We start from the raw sequence: 25291 nt of genomic DNA on the forward strand, positions 1-25291 counted from the left end.
TTGGAGGTGGTAGTTTACTCGTGAGTAGAAATCTAGTACAACAACTACCCATTCCTATCTCTTCGGGTAGAAGATCATGTGTAAATTTTAGTACTAGATCTACTCATGAGTAAACTACCACCTCCAATGGAACGGAGCTATTATTTGAAATATAATTGTAATAGATTTTTTTTTCAATAAACCCGAGTTAAACATCACAAAGAAAATGTGTTATGAATAGCAGATAAGATTAATTAACTTATTTTGCTTAAACTGCGGACTTAGAAGTTACGATACCTTACTAAATATTTATGAATATGATGGCCCAATAATAAATTGTGAAATGAAAAACTACCAACTTTGCTTGTTGTTTTATTTATTGGATCATATTGCGTGCAGTAGATATTTAATGGGTATCTACATGGCAACTCCTTGAAGCAGTCAGAGCAACAATTATCTTCGCCTATCGCCACTGATGGTTCCATGAAATGAAGCCAACATAGGGCGCAAAACGGGGTTTGAATTCAAGCAACAAAGTGATCTCAGTCAGAACTCAGGTCGTATTAAAAAAAAACCATCTTTTATCCAAAGAGGGTACGTAACTTTCGTTGTGTTGGTGGAAAAAAGCGATTGTTTGAGTGAACACGAGGAGGAAATACTTCATGGATCTGTGGGACTTGGGAGTAACAGGAGAAATGGGGGAGTTTTTTTTTCTTTCAGCCTGACGTTTGATGGTGTTTGTAAATTTGTACGTGTACCCTCTTTTTAATGTGCAATTTGTTGTTGTTAACATCAAACTATGCCCTTTTACTGAGTTGGGTTAAAAGAAGAAGCCTTCGTTGAACATTTTAAAAGAGAGGATGTAGGTTGGAGTTGGTATCGTCGTCGTGTACGGTGGCAATGCGTAGGTAGAATGTAATAGGGTGTGTTTGCTATGTATGAAGTCTACTCTTTGTATATGAATCCTTTTGCTTATCTTTTTTAGTCGACTGCATATATTTTTTGGGTATTTTGCTTTTGTGCTTATTTTGCGTTGTTGAGTGGTTAAATTTCAAATGGAAGAGGATAGAGGAATGGAATTTTTTTTTGAAAACGGAAAAGGGAGCATAATGGGTGATGTTTTTTTTTTAATAATCTTATACTGTCTGTGTGTGAATATAAAAAAGAAAACTAGTTTTTCAACGATCTTGTGTTGGTATTGTTCAGGCAGAGGCACCCCTTTCTTTGTTGCTGCAAGCAAGGTTGTTATCTTTTGTAGGTATGAAAGAATAGTGGGAAGCACTGAAACAGGATTCATACCTATTCAACAGGCAATGGTATGAAATTGCGTCGTTTGTTTTTTGGGGTTATCCAGAGATATTTGATGAATGGAATATCTGGGTATTTTAAATAGGGCGAGTGGAATAGTTTGCCAATCGAATGATTTTAGTTAAAATAAAAGTTTTCGATTTTACGAAATTCTCGAATATGATGAAATGTCTTTTGTGAGCGAAAGTAAGATACCTACCTACCTTTATAGTTTGTAGGTACATAGTTACCTATTAAGTTGAAAATCTATTCATCGTGTGTCGTATCTATTAGAAATGCGTCTCTTCTATTTTTTGGATGGTGGTGACATTTAGCCATAGAGTACAATAGCATCCAAAACGCGTCCTAAGCGCGTCCAAAGCGCGTCCAAACGCATCCAAAACGCGTTAAAAACGCTTCCGAAACGCGTCCAAAACGCGTAAAAAACGGACCCGAAACGCGTCCAAAACGCGTCCGATAGGCGCAGGACATGTCCCGGACGTGTCCCGGACATGTCCCGGACGTGTCCCGGACATGTCCCGGACGTGTCCCGGACATGTCCCGGACGTGTCCCGGACATGTCGCGGACGTGTCCCGAACATGTCCCGGGGGTGTCATGGACATGTCCCGGGCGTGTCATGGACATGTCCCGGTCATGTCTCGGACATGTCTCGGTCATGTCCCGGACGTGTCCCGAACATGTCCCGGACATGTCCGGACATGTCCCAGACGTGTCCCGGACATGTCCTGGACGTGTCCCGGACATGTACCGGACGTGTCCCGGACATGTACCGGACGTGTCCCGGACATGTCCCGGACATGTCCCGGACGTGTCCCGGACATGTCCCAGACGTGTCCCGGACATGTCCCGGACATGTACCGGACGTGTCCCGGACATGTCCCTTACATGTCCCGGATGTGTCCCGGACGTGTCCCGGACGTGTCCCAGACGTGTCCCGGACATGTCCCGGACGTGTCCCGGACATGTCGCGGACGTGTCCCGGACGTGTCCCGGACGTGTCCCGGACGTGTCCCGGACGTGTCCCGGACGTGTCCCGGACGTGTCCCGGACGTGTCCCAGACGTGTCCCGGACATGTCCCGGACATGTCCCTTACATGTCCCGGACGTGTCCTCAACGTGTCCCGGACATGTCCCAGACATGTCCCGGACATGTCCCAGACATGTCCCGGACGTGTCCTCGACGTGTCCCGGACATGTCCCGGACATGTCCCGGACGTGTCCCGGACATGTCCCAGACGTGTCCCGGACATGTCCCGGACATGTACCGGACGTGTCCCGGACATGTCCCTAACATGTCCCGGACGTGTCCCGGACGTGTCCCGGACGTGTCCCAGACGTGTCCCGGACATGTCCCGGACGTGTCCCGGACATGTCGCGGACGTGTCCCGGACGTGTCCCAGACGTGTCCCGGACATGTCGCGGACGTGTCCCGGACGTGTCCCGGACGTGTCCCGGACGTGTCCCAGACGTGTCCCGGACATGTCCCGGACATGTCCCTTACATGTCCCGGACGTGTCCTCGACGTGTCCCGGACATGTCCCGGACATGTCCCGGACATGTCCCGGACATGTCCCGGACGTGTCCCGGACATGTCCCAGACGTGTCCCGGACATGTCCCGGACATGTACCGGACGTGTCCCGGACATGTCGCGGACGTGTCCCGGACGTGTCCCGGACGTGTCCCAGACGTGTCCCAGACGTGTCCCGGACATGTCCCGGACATGTCCCTTACATGTCCCGGACGTGTCCTCGACGTGTCCCGGACGTGTCCCGGACATGTACCGGACGTGTCCCGGACATGTCCCTTACATGTCCCGGACGTGTCCCGGACGTGTCCCGGACGTGTCCCAGACGTGTCCCGGACATGTCCCGGACGTGTCCCGGACATGTCGCGGACGTGTCCCGGACGTGTCCCGGACGTGTCCCAGACGTGTCCCGGACATGTCCCGGACATGTCCCTTACATGTCCCGGACGTGTCCTCGACGTGTCCCGGACATGTCCCAGACATGTCCCGGACGTGTCTCGGACATGTCCCGGACATGTTCCGGACGTGTCCGGGACATATCCGGGACATGTCCCTTACATGTCCCGGACGTGTCCCGGACATTTCCTCTCCACGTCCCGGACATGTTCCGGACGTGTCCCAGACGTGTATCGGACATATCCCTTACATTTCGAATGAAAACAAATTAAATTTAAAATTTGAACTGACCTCATTTGCGAAATTATCTCATTTCGGCTCTAGTGAAAACAGGCTAGCTATTTGTTAAAAAATTATGACATAAAATCTTTTTTCAAATTAACAACCTCTTAAAAATATTTTTTTTTTTCAGTGTAAAAATTGTTCTTTTTAGACTTTTTCTCAATTAATCATAATAATTCCAACGGACGTGTCCCGGACGTGTCCCGGACATGTTCCGGACATGTCCCGGACATGTTCCGCACGTGTCCCGGACATGTCCCGGACGTGTCAGGGATATGTTCCGGACATGTCCCGGACGTGTCCCGGACATGTCCCGGACGTGTCCCGGAAATGTCCGTGTCCGGGACACGTCCGGAACATGTCCGGGACACGTCCGTTGGAATTATTATGATTAATTGAGAAAAAGTCTAAAAAGAACAATTTTTACACTGAAAAAAAAAATATTTTTAAGAGGTTGTTAATTTGAAAAAAGATTTTATGTCATAATTTTTTAACAAATAGCTAGCCTGTTTTCACTAGAGCCGAAATGAGATAATTTCGCAAATGAGGTCAGTTCAAATTTTAAATTTAATTTGTTTTCATTCGAAATGTAAGGGATATGTCCGATACACGTCTGGGACACGTCCGGAACATGTTCGGGACGTGGAGAGGAAATGTCCGGGACACGTCCGGGACATGTAAGGGACATGTCCGGGATATGTCCCGGACACGTCCGGAACATGTCCGGGACATGTCCGAGACACGTCCGGGACATGTAAGGGACATGTAAGGGACATGTCCGGGACACGTCCGGGACACGTCTGGGACACGTCTGGGACATGTCCGGGACACGTCCGGGACATTCATTCGAAATGTAAGGGATATGTCCGATACACGTCTGGGACACGTCCGGAACATGTCCGGGACGTGGAGAGGAAATTTCCGGGACACGTCCGGGACATGTGAGGGACATGTACGGGATATGTCCCGGACACGTCCGGAACATGTCCGGGACATGTCCGAGACACGTCCGGGACATGTAACGGACATGTAAGGGACATGTCCGGGACACGTCTGGGACATGTCCGGGACACGTCCGGGACATGTAAGGGACATGTCCGGGACACGTCCGGGACATGTCCGGGACACGTCTGGGACACGTACGGGACACGTCGAGGACACGTCCGGGACATGTAAGGGACATGTCCGGGACATGTCCGGGACACGTCTGGGACACGTCCGGGACATGTCTGGGACATGTCCGGGACATGTCTGGGACATGTCCGGGACACGTCGAGGACACGTCCGGGACATGTAAGGGACATGTCCGGGACATGTCCGGGACACGTCTGGGACACGTCCGGGACGTGGAGAGGAAATGTCCGGGACATGTCCGGGACACGTCTGGGACACGTCCGGGACACGTCCGGGACACGTCCGGGACACGTCCGGGACATGTAAGGGACATGTCCGGGACACGTCCTGTACATGTCCGGGACATGTCCGGGACACGTCTGGGATATGTCCGGGACATGTCTGGGACATGTCCGGGACACGTCGAGGACACGTCCGGGACATGTAAGGGACATGTCCGGGACACGTCTGGGACACGTCCGGGACACGTCCGGGACGTGGAGAGGAAATGTCCGGGACATGTCCGGGACACGTCTGGGACACGTCCGGGACATGTAAGGGACATGTCCGGGACACGTCCGGGACATGTCCGGGACACGTCCGGGACATGTCCGGGACACGTCCGGGACATGTCCGGGACACGTCCGGGACATGTCCGGGACACGTCTGGGACACGTCCGGGACACGTCGTGGACACGTCCGGGACATGTAAGGGACATGTCCGGGACATGTCCGGGACACGTCTGGGACACGTCCGGGACATGTCTGGGACATGTCCGGGACATGTCTGGGACATGTCCGGGACACGTCGAGGACACGTCCGGGACATGTAAGGGACATATCCGGGACATGTCCGGGACACGTCCGGGACGTGGAGAGGAAATGTCCGGGACATGTCCGGGACACGTCTGGGACACGTCCGGGACATGTAAGGGACATGTCCGGGACACGTCCGGGACATGTCCGGGACACGTCTGGGACACGTCCGGGACACGTCGAGGACACGTCCGGGATATGTAAGGGACATGTCCGGGACATGTCCGGGACACGTCTGGGACACGTCCGGGACACGTCGAGGACACGTCCGGGACATGTAAGGGACATGTCCGGGACACGTCTGGGACACGTCCGGGACACGTCCGGGACGTGGAGAGGAATTGTCCGGGACATGTCCGGGACACGTCTGGGACACGTCCGGGACACGTCCGGGACATGTAAGGGACATGTCCGGGACACGTCCGGTACATGTCCGGGACATGTCCGGGACACGTCTGGGACATGTCCGGGACACGTCCGGGACATGTCCCGGACGTGTCCCGGACATGTCCGGGACATGTAAGGGACATGTGCGGGACATGTTCGGTACACGTCCGGGACTCGTCCGGGACACGTCCGGAACATGTCCGGGACATGTAAGGGACATTTCCTCTCCACGTCCCGGACATGTTGTGGACGTGTCCCAGACGTGTATCGGATATATCCCTTACATGTAGGGTACATGTATGGGACATATCTTTTCCCAAAAATGTCAACAGTAGAAATCTTGATCTAACGTAAAACAAAATTTTATCAATCAGTTGCTTTAAAAGAAATTTGTTTCAATTCAATAAAATTGTATCAACTTTTCCATCCCTGACCTTTCTCGTTCAAAAACTCTTTTAGGGTTGTTGACATATCTCAATGATTTTTTGACTTCTGAACAATTCGTTGGAGAAAGAAAAGTACCTATATAATGTATTAACCTCCATGACAAATCTAGGAATAATTTTCTTTAAAAAAACGTTGTTAATGATGATTCGTCATAAAGATATGATGTTTTTTTTCTTCTTTATCATCACTGCTGCCGCAATCATCCTTTGCCAATAGAATTTTTTTTTTGCTCATCTTATTTCTTGTCTTCACCCAAAACGGGACAATTTAATGTAATAGAAAATGTTAAGAAGGACGAATTTGTCATCGTTGTAGGAGACTTAGTCGCGCCGATAAAAATACTTCAACTTCAACACCATCGTCCCTCCCCACCCACGCAAACTCAAGGCGAAATGGAGTTAGTTTGCCTTTTCTGCTTGCCGCGCGGCATGACTGTGTTAGAGAACAAACCACCCTTGTTTTTCCATGTACACATAATAGTGCGACTTTTTAACCATCTCTCCACATCCGGTGTGGCGCTGGAGGCACTAAGAGTGTGATTCGAGTAGGTACACACGCGGCCGAAACGCCTACAAAACGCGTCCCAAACGGGTCGAAAACACGTTCAAAACGCGTCCAAAACGCTTCCGAAACGAGTCCGAAACGCGGTCAAAACGTGTCCAAAATGCGTCCACAACGCATCTAAAACGCGTCCGAAACGTGTCCGAAACTCTAAAAGACCCTTAATTTGTATTGTTTTGTGTTCGTAAATATCCTCGTTCTGAGTTTTCCGGTCCGGTGGAGACCTCAGCAAGATAATAATGCTTAAGCCCTGGTTAATCAGGATGCGATACAGAAATTTTTGAGATCAATCCTTTTCCTTCTCAGATTTCGGTGTTAGGCAGGGATTGGCATTTATCTCACTACTGTGGAAATCTGTACTTTTGGTCCTAGACTGCATCCACAGTGCGTTTTTATTGAATCATCAAACTCCTTTTAGTTTGCTTGAGATGAGAAGTACAGGACCTCAGTAATGAATGATCTTTTTTATGGCACATTTGCAGTGCTTCGACTGCAGCACTTTGCCTTATACTTAGAATGAGAAGTGCGGGCTCTCTTAGGGATTGACTAAATCTTGGAATGGAAGTTGTTTTCCGAATTCGAATTTTATCATAATATCTTAGATATGCCAAGGAAAATAAATTCCGAATCCATACCTTGATACGTTGAACACCTAGTATACTGGACGAAATGACTGCTGTCAATTGCAACATGATGAAATTAGTTGAAGTTTAGTTAATTTGGATCGCCAAATTTTCCGAAGAAATACCTTGTTTTGATTAAGATGTCGGGATCGTATGCTTAATATGTTGATTGATGACATTTCATCTTGTGCCGACTGTGCCCAACCATCACTTCGACCAAAATTTCTACTTGGCGTCGTTCTTCGGGTATGTTCTAACATCTCCTCAAAAAGTCTTAGCATGCTTTTTATTTGGTCACATTCTTCTATATTGAAGCATTGGTAAATGAGACTATCCAATAAGTTAAGGATCGTAATGGAAGGAAATGTAGGTTATTAAAAAGTCTATAATTGGGATAGCGACTTTCTTTCCCTTGTTTTTGAACAACAAACACCGAAGTTTACTTTGAAACCTTCTTAAAAAGACAAATTGCACGGACTTCGACAGAACGAATGTTATATAATCATCTAACAAGTAAAGTAGCTAATTAATATTTCACAATATACCCACTCACTAATCTGTACCAATCAGTGGCGTATTGAGGGGGGGGGGCTCAGGGGGCTTAAGCCCCCCCAAGCCTCCAAAAGCATGTCATTATTTAGCTTATTTCATCATAATCTACATGATTTACTGAAACTTGTTCGTAAATCTTAGAGATTTAGGGGCAGCTCAAATGATCGAGTCCCCTCCAAGTTCTGAAATGGCTGTTTGTGTTTGTTTGAGTAAGAGCCTTAGCTGACGTTGAGGGTTGGGATAATTTTTTCGGATTTTAGTCCAATTCAGAATTCTTCAAATATTTTTTTAGTATTTTGACGTCGAACTACATCACCGTTAAATTTTGCAAAACTTCTTATGCAATCTCAAAAAGCCGTATTTTATCGTCTTTAGTATACACTCCGCTTCAACTGAATAAGCACACAAATTTTCAAATTTATTTTGTCCATTTTTTCCTAAGATTGAGCTTTCATGTAACATTTGATGAAGTTTACCGTTAGCTTGTGATGTTGAGAAACCACTTTGCGTCACTCATTTCTCCGGCTCATATGGAGTCTAGAAAATTCTAAACGAATACCTTTTTGTTGCTTGTTTAAAGTTGTTTTTTTTTTTTTACTTTCAATGAGTTAAAATGATCCGTGCTGTTTATTACTCTGCGGAGTGTTGAAACACTTGCAGTAACACCAGCTTTTTGTTTGATTTTTGCCCCAGAGTCAAATGAATTGGAGGCAGATCCCAAAATTTCTAGTCGATTAACTGCTATTTTTGCCGTTTTTTACCTCAATTCATGTTTTTCCTGTACGAACTTTTATTTCTGAGGTACGAATAGGCAACACACTAAAACTCCGATCAATTTTGGTACCTATAGCAGACCCGGTCAGTACTTGTTCTTTTAACAAACTAATTTTAGCTCTGTCGACAGTATTCAAAGCTATTAATCTACTACTTTTTTTTAACTTTATTTAAATGACAAAATCTCACTTAGAACATTTCAACCTTTCATTTACGCTAATCACCTCAAAACTCTCACAAACAACAAAGATATTGACCTTTAAAGACCGTGTGTCTATTCAGTTGACGCAAAAAAAAAACTGCATTATTTCATATGGGACGCTTTGTAAGAGAACACGAAAAAAATAGCGGTACTTTGAGAATTATTCTTTCTGATTTGGTTTCTCAACATCACAAGCTAACGGTAAACATCATCAAATGTTACATGAAAGCTCAATCTTAGGAAAAAATGGACAAAATACCTTTGAAAATTTGTGTGCTTATTCAGTTGAAGTGGAGTGTATTTACTTTTTTTCAAAAATAATATTTTTCTCAAAGATATTGGAAATAGAAATTTTTGATATCTCAAAATCTTAGTGGTCAACATAATTAATGGTTTTTTTAAGCAAATTCCTGTTTGTGCTTATTATATACTAGCTAACCCCCACTCGCTTCGCTGAGTGTACTTTTTAAAAAAATAGAACCTGTTTGAAAATACATTTAAACCGAAAAAAACTCTTTTATTGTAATGAACATTAACCAATTTATTGTAATTTATGCAGTTATTGGACATTGTTGATGGAATAGCGGCACTTGATTCGGAAGGCCGAATTACACTTCAAAACAATTTTTTCAATGTAAATTCAAAAAATGAATTGATTCAAAATGTATTTCCAAGTATAAAGACAAATTACAAAAATCATACTTGGCTGAGTGAACGTTCAATAATGGCTGGTACAAATAAAAATGTTTCTGAAATCAATGCAACAATTTTAAACTAAATAAATGCACAATGTTTTGCCTACAAATCGGTGGACCTTATCACAAATGAAAGCAATGTATCAAATTACCAAACGGAGTTTTTGAATTCATTGCATATACCAGGACTATAATGTATCAAAAAGCCTTGCCATATTATTAGGCCCAAGCGAAAAAATACAATTTTTTGGTTCATGCTGCTGAATTTTTAATGTTTTTGTCGAAATGTCTTTAATTTTTTTTATCCCATTTACCTGCCCTTATCATGTAGATACGGATTGCCTTAAAAAAAAGTCAAAGAATTCATACTTTTTGATACAAAATAACGTACATAAGGGATAAGCTCCAAAAGACGTTTCCTATGGAATTCATACCGGGAGAATTATCAGACCGGTCCAATACTTGAATTTGTATATCGAGGAATAACGTGACATTCTTAACTTTATGGTAAGGACCCAGTCTTGCATAGATATATATGCTTCGAGTCTCGCCTATTCTGAAATCGTAGAATCAAAACGTTCCCAAGCTCCTTTTGTTTTGGTCTGGCGTTTTCCACTATATAAAAAGAACCTCATCCTTTTCCTGAAATAGCAGCACAGCCAATAATGATCAGAGGATGTTTTTTTATTTGATTAACGTACTTGCCTGGTCTTATACGAAAAAAAAAACTACTCCAAATCTTAGAAAATTACGTACTATCCAGACGATCAGAGCTTCTATGTTTATGCAAAATGCGATCCTTGCCATTAAAGTTAAGCATGTCACGTTATTCCTCGGTACAAAAAAATTAAGTATTAGACCGGTCTGGTAATTATCCGGGCGTGAATTCCATAGGAAACGTCTTTTAGACCTTATCCTCTATTGTACGTTATTTTGTATCAAAAAGTATGAATTCTTTGACTTTTTTTAAGTCAATCCGTATCTACATGATAAGTGCAAGTAAATGGGACAAATAAAATTCAAGATATTTCGACAAAAACTTTGAAAATTCAGCAACATGGACCAAAAAATTGTATTTTGTTCGATTGGCCCTAATAATATTGCAAGGTACTGTAGGTGTTTCATTAACCTGCATATTCAAAGGCATATACTTCGGGAATTGGTTTGCACAAATATTCTTAATTCAACGCAATTGTATTGCCTTCCGCGTAGTATTTCTTGATCAAGAACATCTTGCTCTTCACGATTTGGAGCAACCAATCCTAATTGTGCCAATGCTTTATTCGCATATACATTTTTTCATTTGTGTAATCCAAATGTGGATTTAATGTCACACGGCGCATTCGGTGTATCTAATCCTAATCACGGAAATTATGCTAAAGTTCGAGTGGATTTGGAGGATTAGATGCGATTATAAAACTGAGAACAATATGATGTGGCGAAGACAAAACAAATGCACCAGGAGGAGTTGAGTCCCAATGAGTGTCTGCTTCAAGCAAATTCAAACGTTGAGAGGCATCACAGACATACTATAAACAATAATAACACTGGTTAACAAAATTAAACTTTTTTTTGTTGCCGAAACAAAAATATACTTTTCTGAAGGTTTTCGGTGTGCTGAATTCGAATCCGAAGTCAAAAAAAAAATTAATCAGCTTCCGTTTTTGAAATATTACCGTTAGAAAATACAGCACTTCGGACCTTATTCTTTTATATATGGAAAATTGTTTAAGCATATTTAGTAACGGTTTTTATAAAAACTATTTACCACCTTTTAAAATCTGTTTAAATCTTTCCCATATCTTTTTTCTGCCCGAGATATCCTCAGTTGTTTGGTATTTTTATAAATTTTATAACGTCATTATCTTCTTTATGATATATGAAGCCAAACCCACTGACTTCAGTTTAAGATATCTCGGGCAATACAAAAGATATTGAAAAGATTTAAACAGGTATCGAAAGATGAAAAACAGTTCTTATAGAAACCGTTACTATATATGCTCAAACAATTTTCCTTATACAAAAGAATAATATCCGAAGAACTCAAAAAAACGTTTTTTTTGCATTTTCTAACGGTAATATCTCAAAAACGGAAGCTGATTGGTTGTTTTTGACTTCGGATTCGAGCTCAGCACACCGAAAACCTTCAGAAAAGTATATTTTTGTTTCGGCAACAAAACACTTGTAAACCAGTGTAATTATTTTGAAAGCCTGTCTAAATATATTTTTTTACAAATAAAGCTTAGTTAAACTTTTTAAAAAGCAAGAGTGTTTTTTCACTCGTACAAATTGACAGCTATGTGAAAGTGGGAGAACAGGTATTATTTTTTTTTGATACAAACCATCTACATATTAATACCTTTCAAACAAACAAAAAATTACCAAAATCGGACCAGCCAAACGCGAGTTTATCGGCCACACACACTTAACGAACTCATTTTTATATATAAGATTATGATAAAGTAGTGGAGTAACTAAAGCTCAAAAATTGGCAATATTAGGGAACCCGGCCGAACAGCTTAGATTTTGATGATCTTTTTTTTCAAACGTCGGTAATTAAAAATACTTTAAAGTCTATAGATTAAAAATTGCCGGTGTTGCCGTTTTGATTTTTAAATTTAATTGAAGATTTTTGTGAACAAAAACAAATTTTTTTCAAATTTTTTTCTTAAATTTCATAAATTAATTGATGCCAAAAGATTGTCTAGGAAATTCAAGGAAAAAAAAATATATGGGAGTGAGGGACAATCTTCCATAGGTCAAGCGAAAGATGCAATTTTCTTATTAATTGACTTCAAACACAAAAAAAAATATTTGAACACAACGGCAACACCTACAATATTCAAATATACATTTTTTAAAAGCTAGAAGCTTAGTCATATAAGTAAAATTAAAATTAATTTAATTGAATGAACGGCTTTTGAAAGAATGGTAATTGAACTCAGATTTTTGAAAAAAAAATTATTGAAAAAATTTTAACATGTCGTTTTTTAAACTTGGTCGTAATATAAAATGCATTTATTTTCAAATTTTTTTGGCCGCATTTATTATGATTTCAAATTGTAAAAGGAAATGTCAATATGTATTACGGTTTATGAAAAAAATTAAAAAGTATTTCATTTTCGAAGAACTTTTTTTAATAAAAGTTTTGAAAATAAAATGTAACTTATTTTTTTTTGTTAAAGTTCAACATCTAAACATAAAATTATTTTTTATTCATTTAATAACCCTTACTGTTGAAAGTTAAATAGCAAAAATTTAAAGTTCCTATTAACCACAGTCTTTGAGAAAATTAATTATTTCAATGCAAAAATTCAGTTTTAATAAAAAAAAACAATTGATATTGAAGTAATTTTTCATTTTTTTTTTCAAAAATGTGATATATTTTACCTTTTTTGCTTCGAAATTCAACTGATAATATTTATGGCCAAAAATTTTTTTAAATAAATTCATATTTTATTAGAAAAAGTTTGGAAAAAAGTAATTTTAAATTTTTCTAATAACATTTTTTTTTTTTAATTCTGAGTTTGAGGACCATTTTTTCAAAAAGTCTTGATTAAATTTAGTGGATTTAAATTTAAGAGATAAGAATGAGCTTCTGGCTTTTTAAAAATGTATTTTAAAATATTGTAGGTGTTGCCGTTGTTTTCAAAATATTTTTTTTGTGTTTGAGGTCAGAATGTTAGAAAATTGCATTTATCGCCTAAACGATGGAAGATTGTCCCTTACTGCCTTTTATATATTTTCCTTAAATTACCTAGAGAATCTTTTGCTATCATTTGTTTTATGAAATTTAAGCAAACAAAATGGTTTTGTTAAAAAAAAAATAATTTTAGTTTTAAAAAACAATACGGCAACACCGGCAATTTTTAATCTATAGACTTTAAAGTATTTTTAATTACCTACGTTTGAAAAAAAAAATCGTCAAAATCAGAGCTGTTCGGCCGGGTTCCCTAATAATTTGCTTTAGTTACTCTACTAAAGTATATATTTCGGACTAGACATCAAAAAGAATTTCATTGAAAATTAGTTTTTGATACTTTCCCGTTCTGCATTGCACTTTTTGAGCATTCTCTTGTCCATAGGGCAGTAATTTGTTCGGCATTTTTTCATTCATTTAGATTTTCTGATCCAATTCAGTTCACTTTGTTTCTGTTCGTGAATTTGATGCCTTTTTCAGTGAATCTGCAATTTTTGCACACAATATTATCGAAACTTATATTTTGATTGCTTTGTAATGTTTATTTGTTGTTAAATTAATACAAAAAGCATAAAACAAATGAGGAATGAAATTTCATAATTCATCACTGCCTCTGTGTTTGCAACCTCATTCGCTTTACACTTTACCCAACTAATTTTTCTTTCAAAATTTGCAATAATATCGCTCATGTTCTGCATTTCACTTACATATGTACATATTAAATATGTCTCCCATAATATGACTTCTTATATTTTCTTTAAAATTCTGCTTTTTTTCCATTAAAGTTGCCAGTAAAATTGCATCCATGTTCAAAGTAGCAGTAATTTTACTTTAGAAACAAAATAAAATTGGATGATCCTTCAGTTTTGACAGTTCGAAGCATTTTCGAAGTTTTCGAAATCGATCGAAGATCAATTTCACGTGAAATTGAAAAGTGATTTCAATTCACTCTCTGTTGAATTGTGGAACATGGGCATTTATATCGAAAAAAGTGATGAGTATAGATAAAAAACTAGACGTGATAGGAATAAATCTGTAAACAAAATTCGAACGAAAAAAGTGTTTTTTTTTTTAAGATTACTGAACACCTCGCTGTTTGTGTAAAAGGTTTGCGATACAAGATTTTTGAAAAAAAAAAAACACTTTTTTGAATGTAAAAAAAGGAGACAGTAGTACGAAATTGTCGAAAGCAGTAAAATGCTACAATACCACTTTCAGTACCGCAGCACAGCGCTTTTCTCTTGATCAAAGAAGAATAAAAAAAAGAGAAAAAAATTTCGTATATTCACCATTTAAAAAATTTTTCCAGCCCCCCCCAAATTTTTTTCTGGATACGCCACTGGTACCAATGCAGGAGAAACGTCTTAAGATTAAGCTTATTCGGGGAGATTATGATAACTAGGGCATATATGTACCTAAATTTGAAAGCGGTTTATTATCGAGAGGTTTAATACAATCATTTTTTGCTATGGCGGGAGAGGGTCTATCTTCACCCGTTTAGGCGGGAGGACCAATTTTTTTTTCAAAAATGACTAGAAATAAAAAAAAAATATTAAAAAACACGGCAACACTGAAGACGAATAAAGCTCCTAACGAATATCAAAGATCTTTTTTGTTCGTGGTAAAAATCTGATAAAAAAGGAGTTTTCTTATTTTTAAAGTTGCTCAAAAACTAGAAGGCATAAAAACATAGTTTTCGGTTTTTGATAGGGAATCAATTGAGGTAGTTATTTGCATAAATTAATTTTGTATTGAAATTCACAGTCCTGACAAAAATAGTATTTAAACTTATTTTTCCATAATTTTAACTTTGAAATCGATTATTTTAAAAACAATTGATTGAAATAACTTGATTTAAGAATAAGATTTTAGTTTACAATTCTAGATTTTCATTATAAATGTAATGTCGTTTTCGATTGGAATCACTCAAGGATTCACTCATACTGAAATCCAATAAAACAGTTTGAATTGCTTCCACTCAATTCTATTTTTTTTGTGTTTGTGTTTGTTTTTCTGTGAAATTTAAAATGTCAAATATGGCATAAGACTTGAAAAATAATTAATATGTGAAGAAAATAGTACCTAATATTCAACAAATTAATCGGGAATTCGTTTTGCAAAATATTTTAAAAGCTTAATTTATTTGTTTGAAAATAAATAAACAAATTAATTTCAGAAAACGAAAAAAATTTGAATGAAAAATAATAAAAAGCAATGATTGAGTGTATCTTTGACATGTGAGTATTCATGTATTAGTGCTTCTTGATTTGATTCTGATTTGAAATCAAGAAGAGAATTTCTCTTCTGAGAAGCGTTCTGGCTGTCATTTTCATGTCAATAAAACGGTTTCAGAAGTCTTCTGAATGATTCCGGACGCTTCCGGAGAGCCAATCGAAAACGACATAAGTGCTGCCGTTAGTTTTTAATAATTTTTTTTTTTGATTTTAAGACATTTTTTAGAATATTGCTTCTACCCCCTCCTAGACCCCTCCTCGAATAGCAAAAAATGATTGTATTACCAAAATCTCTCCACAAAAAACCCTTATTTGATCTCGACGCCCCAGTTTTCATAATCGTGCCACTTATTTCGAAAATAGATACATATTTGTGAGTTTAATTTCAATAAATTTAAAACAAACATACTTAAAATAAATACCTTTTTCATATTTGTGTATAGTTCTCAAAGGCAAATTAAAATATAAATCGAATATCTATCTATATCAACTCAAAACCTACTTAAATTGAAAGTTAAAACCATGACAATAATACAATGACAAGGTATCTACCCTCTTGGGACGCATAAAATGGCGCCTATTAGGTACAATTCAAAAATCACCCTATTTTGTAAAGTAGTTTTCCACCATCATCATAACTAACCAATTCTCCTATAAAAGTCTTCTCTTCTACGAAAAAAAAAAAGTAATAGGTTAGGTAGGTACATTTGATTATCGAATAAACCAACGAACGAAAAAACAACAACAACAAAAAATCACTTCAGTCACAGACCCATATCCAGACTTGAAGTAGGTGGTAGTGTAGTAGTTGTGAAGTAATAGCCATCAGAGAGGATTTTCCCCAACTAGCTAGTTATGCCACCCATTTTACATACATATATATTGACTTCACAAAATCACAATAAAAGCACTCAACAACAACAAAACACCCGGAAATGCCTCTACTTCTCAAACTCACACACCCTAGTGGCGCATTTCATAATATACAAGAGACACAACAACCCCTCATTCCATTCAAATCCATTCAATTGATTTCCAATAAAACAAAACGGAAAAAATGCGCCCGTTTAATAGTACCATACCACTCCCCATCCCCATTATTATCAATCCTGTGCGAATCATCAGATAACAAAAAAATACGAAAAAAAATGAAAATAAACGAAAATTAACAAAAAAAAAAAAGAAGGGTATTTTCTGTTCTGTAAACATCATTCATTTTGCAGAAAAAAAGCGATTTGACAAATATTATTTCTTCATTCGAAATGGAAATTCTGCTACCCACTGCCACTACTACGTATTGTGATTTCGGATTAAAAACTATTGTTGAGTTGCTCTCTCTGACTAATTTTCTAACAAAGATCCCACTTTAAGAAAATACAATCATTTTAGTCAGCTATGAATTGGTTTTTCTTTACTAATGAGCGTTATTCAGGGAAGAAGTATAATCTCAAATACAAAAATTTCTTTTTTGTAGAAAAATTGAAAGTTTAAACATTTTTTTTAAATAATTTTAATATAAAAATTGTTTTGAAATTTGTCAATACGAATGGCCAATAAAAAAAATCTGTAGTAAATTAATTCTTTAATCAACCACCCTGTCAATTTACCTTCATATCAATTTTTCGATATGAAACCATAGTTTTTAAATACCTAAAGCTTTCCTGAACGCTTCTCATTCAATTAGTTGCCGATCTGGCAACTCCGTAGTTAAATTAAGCGGCTTAACTTAACAGCAGCGTTGCAAGATCGGCAACAAATAGCCAGATCGGCCTTTTTGGCTCCCAGTTTCATGTTTTGGTTTTAAGTCCGCCCGACAAACAATTTTGGTTCTATGAAACTTTACAGATGTTATTGTTGCTTCTGTAAAGCATTATGGAAGCAAAATTGCTATAAGGGCGGGCCGAGCCATTAAACTAAGGAAATCGATTTTAATAACACAGCCACACAAAAAAAATATAAGTTCTGACCTGGGGTTGCGACTAGGTTTTTCATATAGCTTTTGAGTCGCTGACAACGAGTCCGTTTTGCCCCATCACGTCAGGTTTCCGAGAAAACCTCAAAAAATGTCACGAAAAAAAAATTGTTTTCTCTGATGTGCAAATATGTTAATCATATAGTTTTTGAATCGTTGAATCCAGATTCGAAGTCAATTTTGCCCTATCACGTCAGGTATCTGAGATATCCTCACAAAAATTTCAAAACCAAAAAAAACAAAAGTTCTTATCTGGGGTTGCGAATAAGTTTTTCATATAGTTTTTGGATCGCTTAAACCGAATCCGAGGTCTATTTTGCCGTATCACGTCATGTTTTTGAAATATCCTCAAAAAATGTCTAAACTCAAAAAAAAAAAGTTCTTATCTGACATTTTTTGAAGATATCTTAAAAACCTGGCGTGATAAGGCAAAATAAACTTTGGATTCGGCTTAAGCGACCTAAAAACTATATGATAAACCTAGTCGCAACCCCAGATAAGACTTTTTGTTTTTTTGGTTTTGAATTTTTTTGGGGATATCTCAGAAACTTGACGTGATAGGGCAAAATTGACTTCGAATCTGGATTTAGCGATCCAAAAACTATATGATTAAAATATTCGCACATCCAGATCAGAGAATTTTTTTTTTCGTGACATTTTTTGAGGTTATCTCGAAAACCTGACGTGATGGGGCAAAACGTATTCGGTTTCAGCGACCCAAAAGCTATATGAAAAACCTAGTCGCAACCCCAGGTCAGAACTTTTATTACTTGCGATATAGGTACTATAGGGCAAGTTTAGGATTCGTAAAAAAAATCGAACTCGAGATAACAATTTTACATGACATTACGATGATGGAGAATGCCAAAAAAGTGGGTCCGGCAATTCTGTCTGTCTGTCTGTCTGTCTGTCTGTCTGTGTGTCTGTCTCTATCTGGAGCTGCAGCCTAAACAAGTGAATTGATTTTCTTCAAACTTGGTAGTTAGCAGTTTTTGGTTGGTTGATTCCCTAGAGGGGAAATTGAAATTTTTTTTTATGACCAAAACTAACGGTACCTACCATATAACGGAAATAGAAAAGTTAATTTTTTTCAAAAACGGCTCTAACGATTTTGATTAAAATTTTTGTGTGTAGTACTACACATAATAGCCAACTTTTTAAATAAAAAAAATATTTTTTGTACCGTTATTAGGGATCGGGTCAAAATTCTGGCTTCAAAATTCTGCTTTTCAAAATTCTGCTTTTTTAACGAAAATTCTGTTTTTCAAAATTCTGCTTTTTTTCTATTCTGCTTTTCAAAATTCTGCTTTTTAAAATTCTGCTTTTCAAAATTCTGCCAGCATAATACTTGAACAAAAAAAATTCTGCCAATTCTGCTTTTTTTTTATGGCATATGCGCTGACTAAAGAAAAATACACCTCATTAATGTAATTCAACATTGGTACTTTCCTAAATTTTTTTTGAGTAAGTGTCGCAAATATTTTTTAAAATGCAAAGACTGACTTTCTTGCAAATAAAATCTATAACTTATTGAAACAGATGTTGTTTGATACAAGATATTCCTTTTCTTATTCAAATTTTTGAATATTCATCTTTATTTGACAAATAAAAAATTTGAATTATTTTCGGAAATGTTTAGTATTAAAAACCTTTTCTTAATATTTTCAAATTTATTCATTTATAAAACAAAAATTAATATGCACTCAAAGAATGCAAATTATGTAGGTAAGTTATCAAATAAGCAGATAATTTTTCAAGAAGATGATTTTACAGAATTTAGCAAAAAATTAAAAAAGGGCTTGGAAAATGTTAAAAAGCGCGCGCTTTTTAACATTTTCCAAACCCATTTTTAATTTTTTGCAGAATTTTGAAAAACAGAATTATGAAAAGCAGAATTTTGAAAAACAGAATTTTGAAAAACAGAATTTTGAAAAGCAGAATTTTGAAAGCAGAATTTTGTAAAGCAGAATTTTGAAAGCAGAATTTTGACAAAAGAATTTTGACCTCCGCAGAATTTTGACCCCAACCCCCGTTATTAACGGTACCTGTCATAGAACGGTTTTTTTCGTTTCTGAATATCTCGTACAACATTAACCCGATTTAAATGAAAATTTTTATACAAAAGTGTGTAAGTAAAGATAATATTAAAATTTTAGAAAATTTTCAAAAAACGCATTTTTGGTTTTTTTAAAAATATTTCAAAATTTTTTTTTGAAAAATCAATTTTTTGAAAACGAATCAATGAAAAATTTTGAAATTTAGTTTTTATGTGTAAATTAATTATTTCTTCAAAATGGCATACCAACTTTTTTTTTGAAAAATGTTAAAAAAATTTTATATATAAAAAATTATTTTTTTAAAAAACGGCTCCTACAATTTTCGAAAATTTTTTTCTAAAAATACCTTTTTATACAAGAAATAAAATTGCATATTTTTTATTTTTTTTAAGATAATTTAAAACGGAATTTAATTAATTATAAAAACAGATTTAATTTTTACTTGCGATATAGGTACTATAGAGCAAGTTTAGGATTCGTAAAAAAAATCGAACTCGAGATAACAATTTTACATGACATTACGATGATGGAGAATGCCAAAAAAGTGGGTCCGGCAATTCTGTCTGTCTGTCTGTCTGTCTGTCTGTCTGTCTGTCTGTCTGTCTGTCTGTCCGTCTGTCTCTATCTGGAGCTGCAGCCTAAACGAGTGAAGTGATTTTCTTCAAACTTGGTAGTTAGCAGTTTTTGGTGATTCCCTTGAGGGGAAATTGAAATTTTTTTTTATGACCAAAACTAACGGTACCTGCCATATAACGGAAATAGAAAAGTTAATTTTTTTCAAAAACGGCTCTAACGATTTTGATTAAAATTTTTGTGTGTAATACTACACATAAGGGCCAACTTTTTAAATAAAAAAAATATTTTTTGTACCGTTATTAACGGTACCTGTCATAGAACGGTTTTTTTCGTTTCTGAATATCTCGTACAAAATTAACCCGATTTAAATGAAAATTTTTATACAAAAGTGTGTAAGTAAAGATAATATTAAAATTTTAGAAAATTTGGTTTTTTAAAAAATATTTCAAAATTTTTTTTTGAAAAATCAATTTTTTGAAAACGGATCAATGAAAAATTTTGAAATTTAGTTTTTATATGTAAATTAATTATTTCTTCAAAATGGCATACCAACTTTTTTTTTGAAAAATGTTAAAAAAATTTTATATATAAAAAATTATTTTTTTAAAAAACGGCTCCTACAATTTTCAAAATTTTTTTTCTAAAAATACCTTTTTATACGAGAAATAAAATGGCATATTTGTTTTGTTTTGTTTTTTAAGATATTTTAAAACGGAGTTTTATTAATTATAAAAACAGATTTAATTTTTTTATACTACTTATGAAATTTCTTCAAAATATCGAATTTTAAATTTCTTGAATAAAAAGCTTTAACATTATAGTTACTTTAAGCATAAGAGCAAGTACGTGCGACCCCAGTCGTGCAATTTATTTTATACTACTTATGAAATTTCTTCAAAATATCAAATTTTAAATTTCTTGAATGAAAAGCTTTAACATTATAGTTACTTTAAGCATTAAAGCAAGTACGTGCGACCCCAGTCGTGCAATTTATTTTTTTTTTGTGTGGCTGTGTAATCGAAGGTTTTACCCAATATGATTATAGAAAATCCAATTTGGGATATATTTATAAAAGTAAAAACGAATAACCATTATCAGCTTATGAAGATTATGAAGTTGTTAGCTGCCCTCGAAGTGATGGCTATGTGAACTTGGCACCTCCAAATGCTAATTTTTTTTTTCAAACCTGACTGGTGCAATTGCCCCAAATTAGCCCAGGATAGCCCAAGATTTTTTTTCGTTGGCTCAGATTAGTTCTAAAATTATAGGTAACGGAATTATTTTTTTTATTCAGTTTAAAATTGTTGGTTTTGCACTATAGCTTAGGATAGCTCAACTTAGTTTTTATCACCATACACCACAGTGACCTTTTTAAATTTATAATTTTTTAGAAAAATTAAATCCACTGGTGTGGACATTGCGCTTTAAATTTATTTATTTGCAAATGTTAGAATTTTTACTTGATTGAATGTAGTCCATATTACATTCTAACATTCTAAAAAGTTGAGATTACAATCTGGATGATAGAGAATGCCAAAAAAGTGGGAAGTCCGCGGGTGAGACTGTTTCTGTCATAATTTTTGAAATAAGGGTGGGCTAACGAAAAAAAGTGATGTAATTTGTTGGAATTACCAAGGTTAGTTCAGTGATGTTATATGGACTATTATATTCAATCAAGTAAAAACTCTAAGTCAAATAAATAACATTTGAGGCGCAATGCCCATACCAGTGGATTTATTTTTTTAAATTATAAATTAAAAAGGTCACTGTGGTGTATACGTACTTTTTTTGTGGCGAATAAAAACTAATGCTTCCAGGGGCGTACACTCCCTTGGGGCAAGTGGGGCGGTGCCCCGGGGCCCCCGACCGACCCCAGGGCCCCCACTGCAGACAATTAAGAGAAGGAAACTGTTAGCATAAATTGAGTTACGAAGTAACCAGGGAGACAAATTATGTCATTCAGTGTAATGTATAATGCATTGGTAGCCACACAATATATGTATATTGATTTTAAAAAAAGGTTACCCCAGCGGCCCCAACAAAAATAAACTGCTTTTTTAAAAGAAAAATTATAATTTTATCTTAGGGCCCCAAAAAATATTACTTGAAAAATCTTTGCCACCACAAATAATACATTAGGGGCCCCAAAAAAGCAAAAAAATATTATTTGAGGATCCTCAAAAGTGGTTCAAAACAATCAAATGGAAAATTAAATATAAATTCAGGGGCCCCAACATAAATACATCAGGGCCCAAAATAAAAACATTACGTTATTGGTGGCATTCCGAATATTACTTAAGAACTGAGGTCCCAATACCTATTAATTCTTGGCTCCAAAAAAATTATATTATATTTTAGGGGCCTCTAAGCACTTAATTTTGAGGCTCTAAAAATAATTTTTCAGAGGCCCCAAAATAAAAAAAATTATGTCTGATGATGGAAAATAAAATATGTATTTATTACTTCAGAACAGAGGGCCCAAGAACTATCAATTCTTAGCTAAAAAATTTTTATTTTAGGGGTCTCTAAATATTTAATTTTGAGGGCCCCTAGTACAAGTGTTTACTACTTTTATGAGAGACATTTTAAGTAAGTATAGCAAAGTGCATTACGAACATATTAAAGCATTAAAATAAACCTAAAAATAAATAAGCCATACAAAAAAAAACGTATGGCGTATACGTAATTTTTTTTTGTAACTAAAGGGCCCCCAAATATCAAAGGGGCCCCAAAATTTAGTCTTACCCCGGGGCCCCGGCGACTCAACGTACGCCACTGAATGCTTCTATAATTTTTAACGAACCACAGTGTAAAACCACTAATTTTTACACTGAATAAATTTTTTTTTTTTTATTTTTGAGGTGAAAAAAAATTATTCCGTTATAATTTGAAAACTAAGGGTGGGCTAGCAAAATAAAATCTTGGCCTATTCTGGGCTAACCTTGTGCAATCTAAATAAGAGGACATAAAAACATATGGTTTTCAGTGTTTAAAAGGAAACCAATTAAGGCAGTTTTCTGTATCAGAAAATTTTGTATTGAAATTAACGGTCCTGACAAAAATAGTACTCAATGTGTTTTTTCCTCAATTTTAACTTTGAAATCGATTATTTCAAAAAACTATTGAAATAACTTGATTTAAAAATTATAATAAAGCGTGACTTGTGACTTTTGAAAAAGGTATAATTCATAACTGTGAGTGTTGCCGTTGTTTTTTAATAAGTAAATTACAGTGCAGTTCAGTGAAACTAATTCAGTTTTTCTTGACCTAAGCGGTTTTTGATTGTAGCCACACAAATGAATACTTACAAGTTGTTAGTTGTGTAAATGGGAAATAATAGTTTTTTTTTTCTCAATTCCCTATTTTAGCGACGCGACTTTTAGTTTGTTTATATTTTCTATATATACTAAATTGGCAGTTAGAGCAACGTGTGGGTAGACCACTCTAAGTGCTAGCAAAAAGTATGATTTTAAGGATTCGTTTTTTTAAATTGAAAGAAACGTGTTAGCAAAACAAAAAGTGAAAATACAAAAATATTCGTAAATAATATATTTATTTATGTACCTTCTTATTATATCAATAAAGTGGGAACACTTTTTACCTTCTCTCTGTAAAAAATAGGAGAGGAGTTTGTTGTCATCCCAATAGGGAGTGATAAGGGCGCATGACATTGGAAATGGAAAGAAGGTGGCTTTTCTTTCTTTGGGTAGAACTGTGTTAAGAAAATATAAATACAAATTTCCCACTTTGCCTCACTACCACCCTAATTACAAAAATAACATTTTTTTTCTAGGAATATGAACAAAACAAAATTAGGTATTTACTGAAGGTAAAAAAAAAAACAGAATTTAATTAACTTATAGTTAAGGGTAGTTAATCTGGAATGCAGCCAGGTAGGAACCATCATGAGCATAATCTAATACACACAGTCCATTTTATGACCCTGCATATTACTCTCCTACCCCTCCAAAATACCTACACACAAATGCATTTTCAGGTAGGGATGAAAAAGTGTTAACGAACAAAAAAAAAAAAAAATGCTTAATTGCAATGTAGATCCGAAAAATCAATAATTCTGTTGGACTTTTACTTTTTTTTTTTACATTTCATGGAAAATTGTCTTACCATTATCAATAAATACATTTTCCCTGATTTATAATTCAAAACGGCTTTCAATTGATAAAAATAAATCCCCCTTCTCCAAAATCCTTGAAGACGTAGACAAACGACGACGACGTCTCTGAAAAAAATCGTTTTTTCTCTTTTTTTTTTTTTTGCAACAATTTTTCACTGAACACACTTTTTTTTTAAGTTTAAACGAAAAAAAGCATTCAACTAAAAAAACTTCTTTTGTTATGTTTTTTAAACAAACAAAAAAAAAAAAAATGGCAACCGGAAGCTTAATAAAATTATAAATAAACAACACAATTTTGTGTTTTCTTATTAATTTTATATATATTTTTCTTTTACTATGAAAATGCCAAGGAAGAGGAGGAAAAATATATTTCAATTTTCGCGTCAATGAACGACAACGACAACGACCCGCACTTGACGTTTTTCCCGACGACTGTGTCGGGCAGAAGCAATAGCAGGCAGAAGTACCAGCAGCAGGCAGAGTATTGGGGAAAAATTTTATTTGTTTCAGTCATGGAAAATCGATCAATAAAATAATCGGAGCGGGAGCTCTATTTTGTGTGTGGAGTTTCGTTTCGAACGAAATTTTTGCTAGGTTTTTCCTCCCTTTTTTCTAGCCATATATATTTTGTTTTGTTTTAGTGGGCGAAGAAATGAGATGGAGATGCACTCTCCAAACCAAAATGATGACGACACACGACGACGATGATGGGGACGACAGCACGACACCGAAAAAACCGTGGAAAAATAGATGCGATACTGTCTGTCCTCCTAAACCCCACACAATGGCATATTATATAAAATAGAATGAGTGAGATGGCTTGAATTGAAGTGATGGGGAGCAATGGGTGTGTGTGAAAAGCGCGCAAAAATTTTCTGAAAATTCTTCTCATGGCCCATGGGGAGATAATGTGGGGTATTGTTTATGCGTGATTTCGATTGAGACTGAGTCTGTG

The 25291-nt window shown here is 36.6% G+C and overlaps 1 protein-coding gene across 6 annotated transcripts in view; it reads right to left on the reverse strand.

Annotated features, from left to right (window-relative positions):
* The window catches only part of LOC129917715 (protein charlatan), a 59950-nt gene extending 34865 nt beyond the window's left edge, over positions 1-25085 (reverse strand). For 2 of the 6 annotated variants that reach the window (XM_055997790.1, XM_055997791.1), the window contains exon 1: positions 24327-25082. The gene's annotated coding sequence lies outside the window, so the exon portion shown is untranslated. Of the gene's footprint in view, positions 1-24326 lie in introns of all 6 variants that reach the window. The other 4 variants (XM_055997785.1, XM_055997787.1, XM_055997789.1 and 1 more) reach the window with 4 other exon arrangements.
* Between the last annotated feature and the right edge of the window lie 206 nt (positions 25086-25291).

This window comes from Episyrphus balteatus, chromosome 4 (assembly GCF_945859705.1).
Source record: "Episyrphus balteatus chromosome 4, idEpiBalt1.1, whole genome shotgun sequence".
Taxonomy (NCBI): Eukaryota; Metazoa; Arthropoda; class Insecta; order Diptera; family Syrphidae; genus Episyrphus; species Episyrphus balteatus.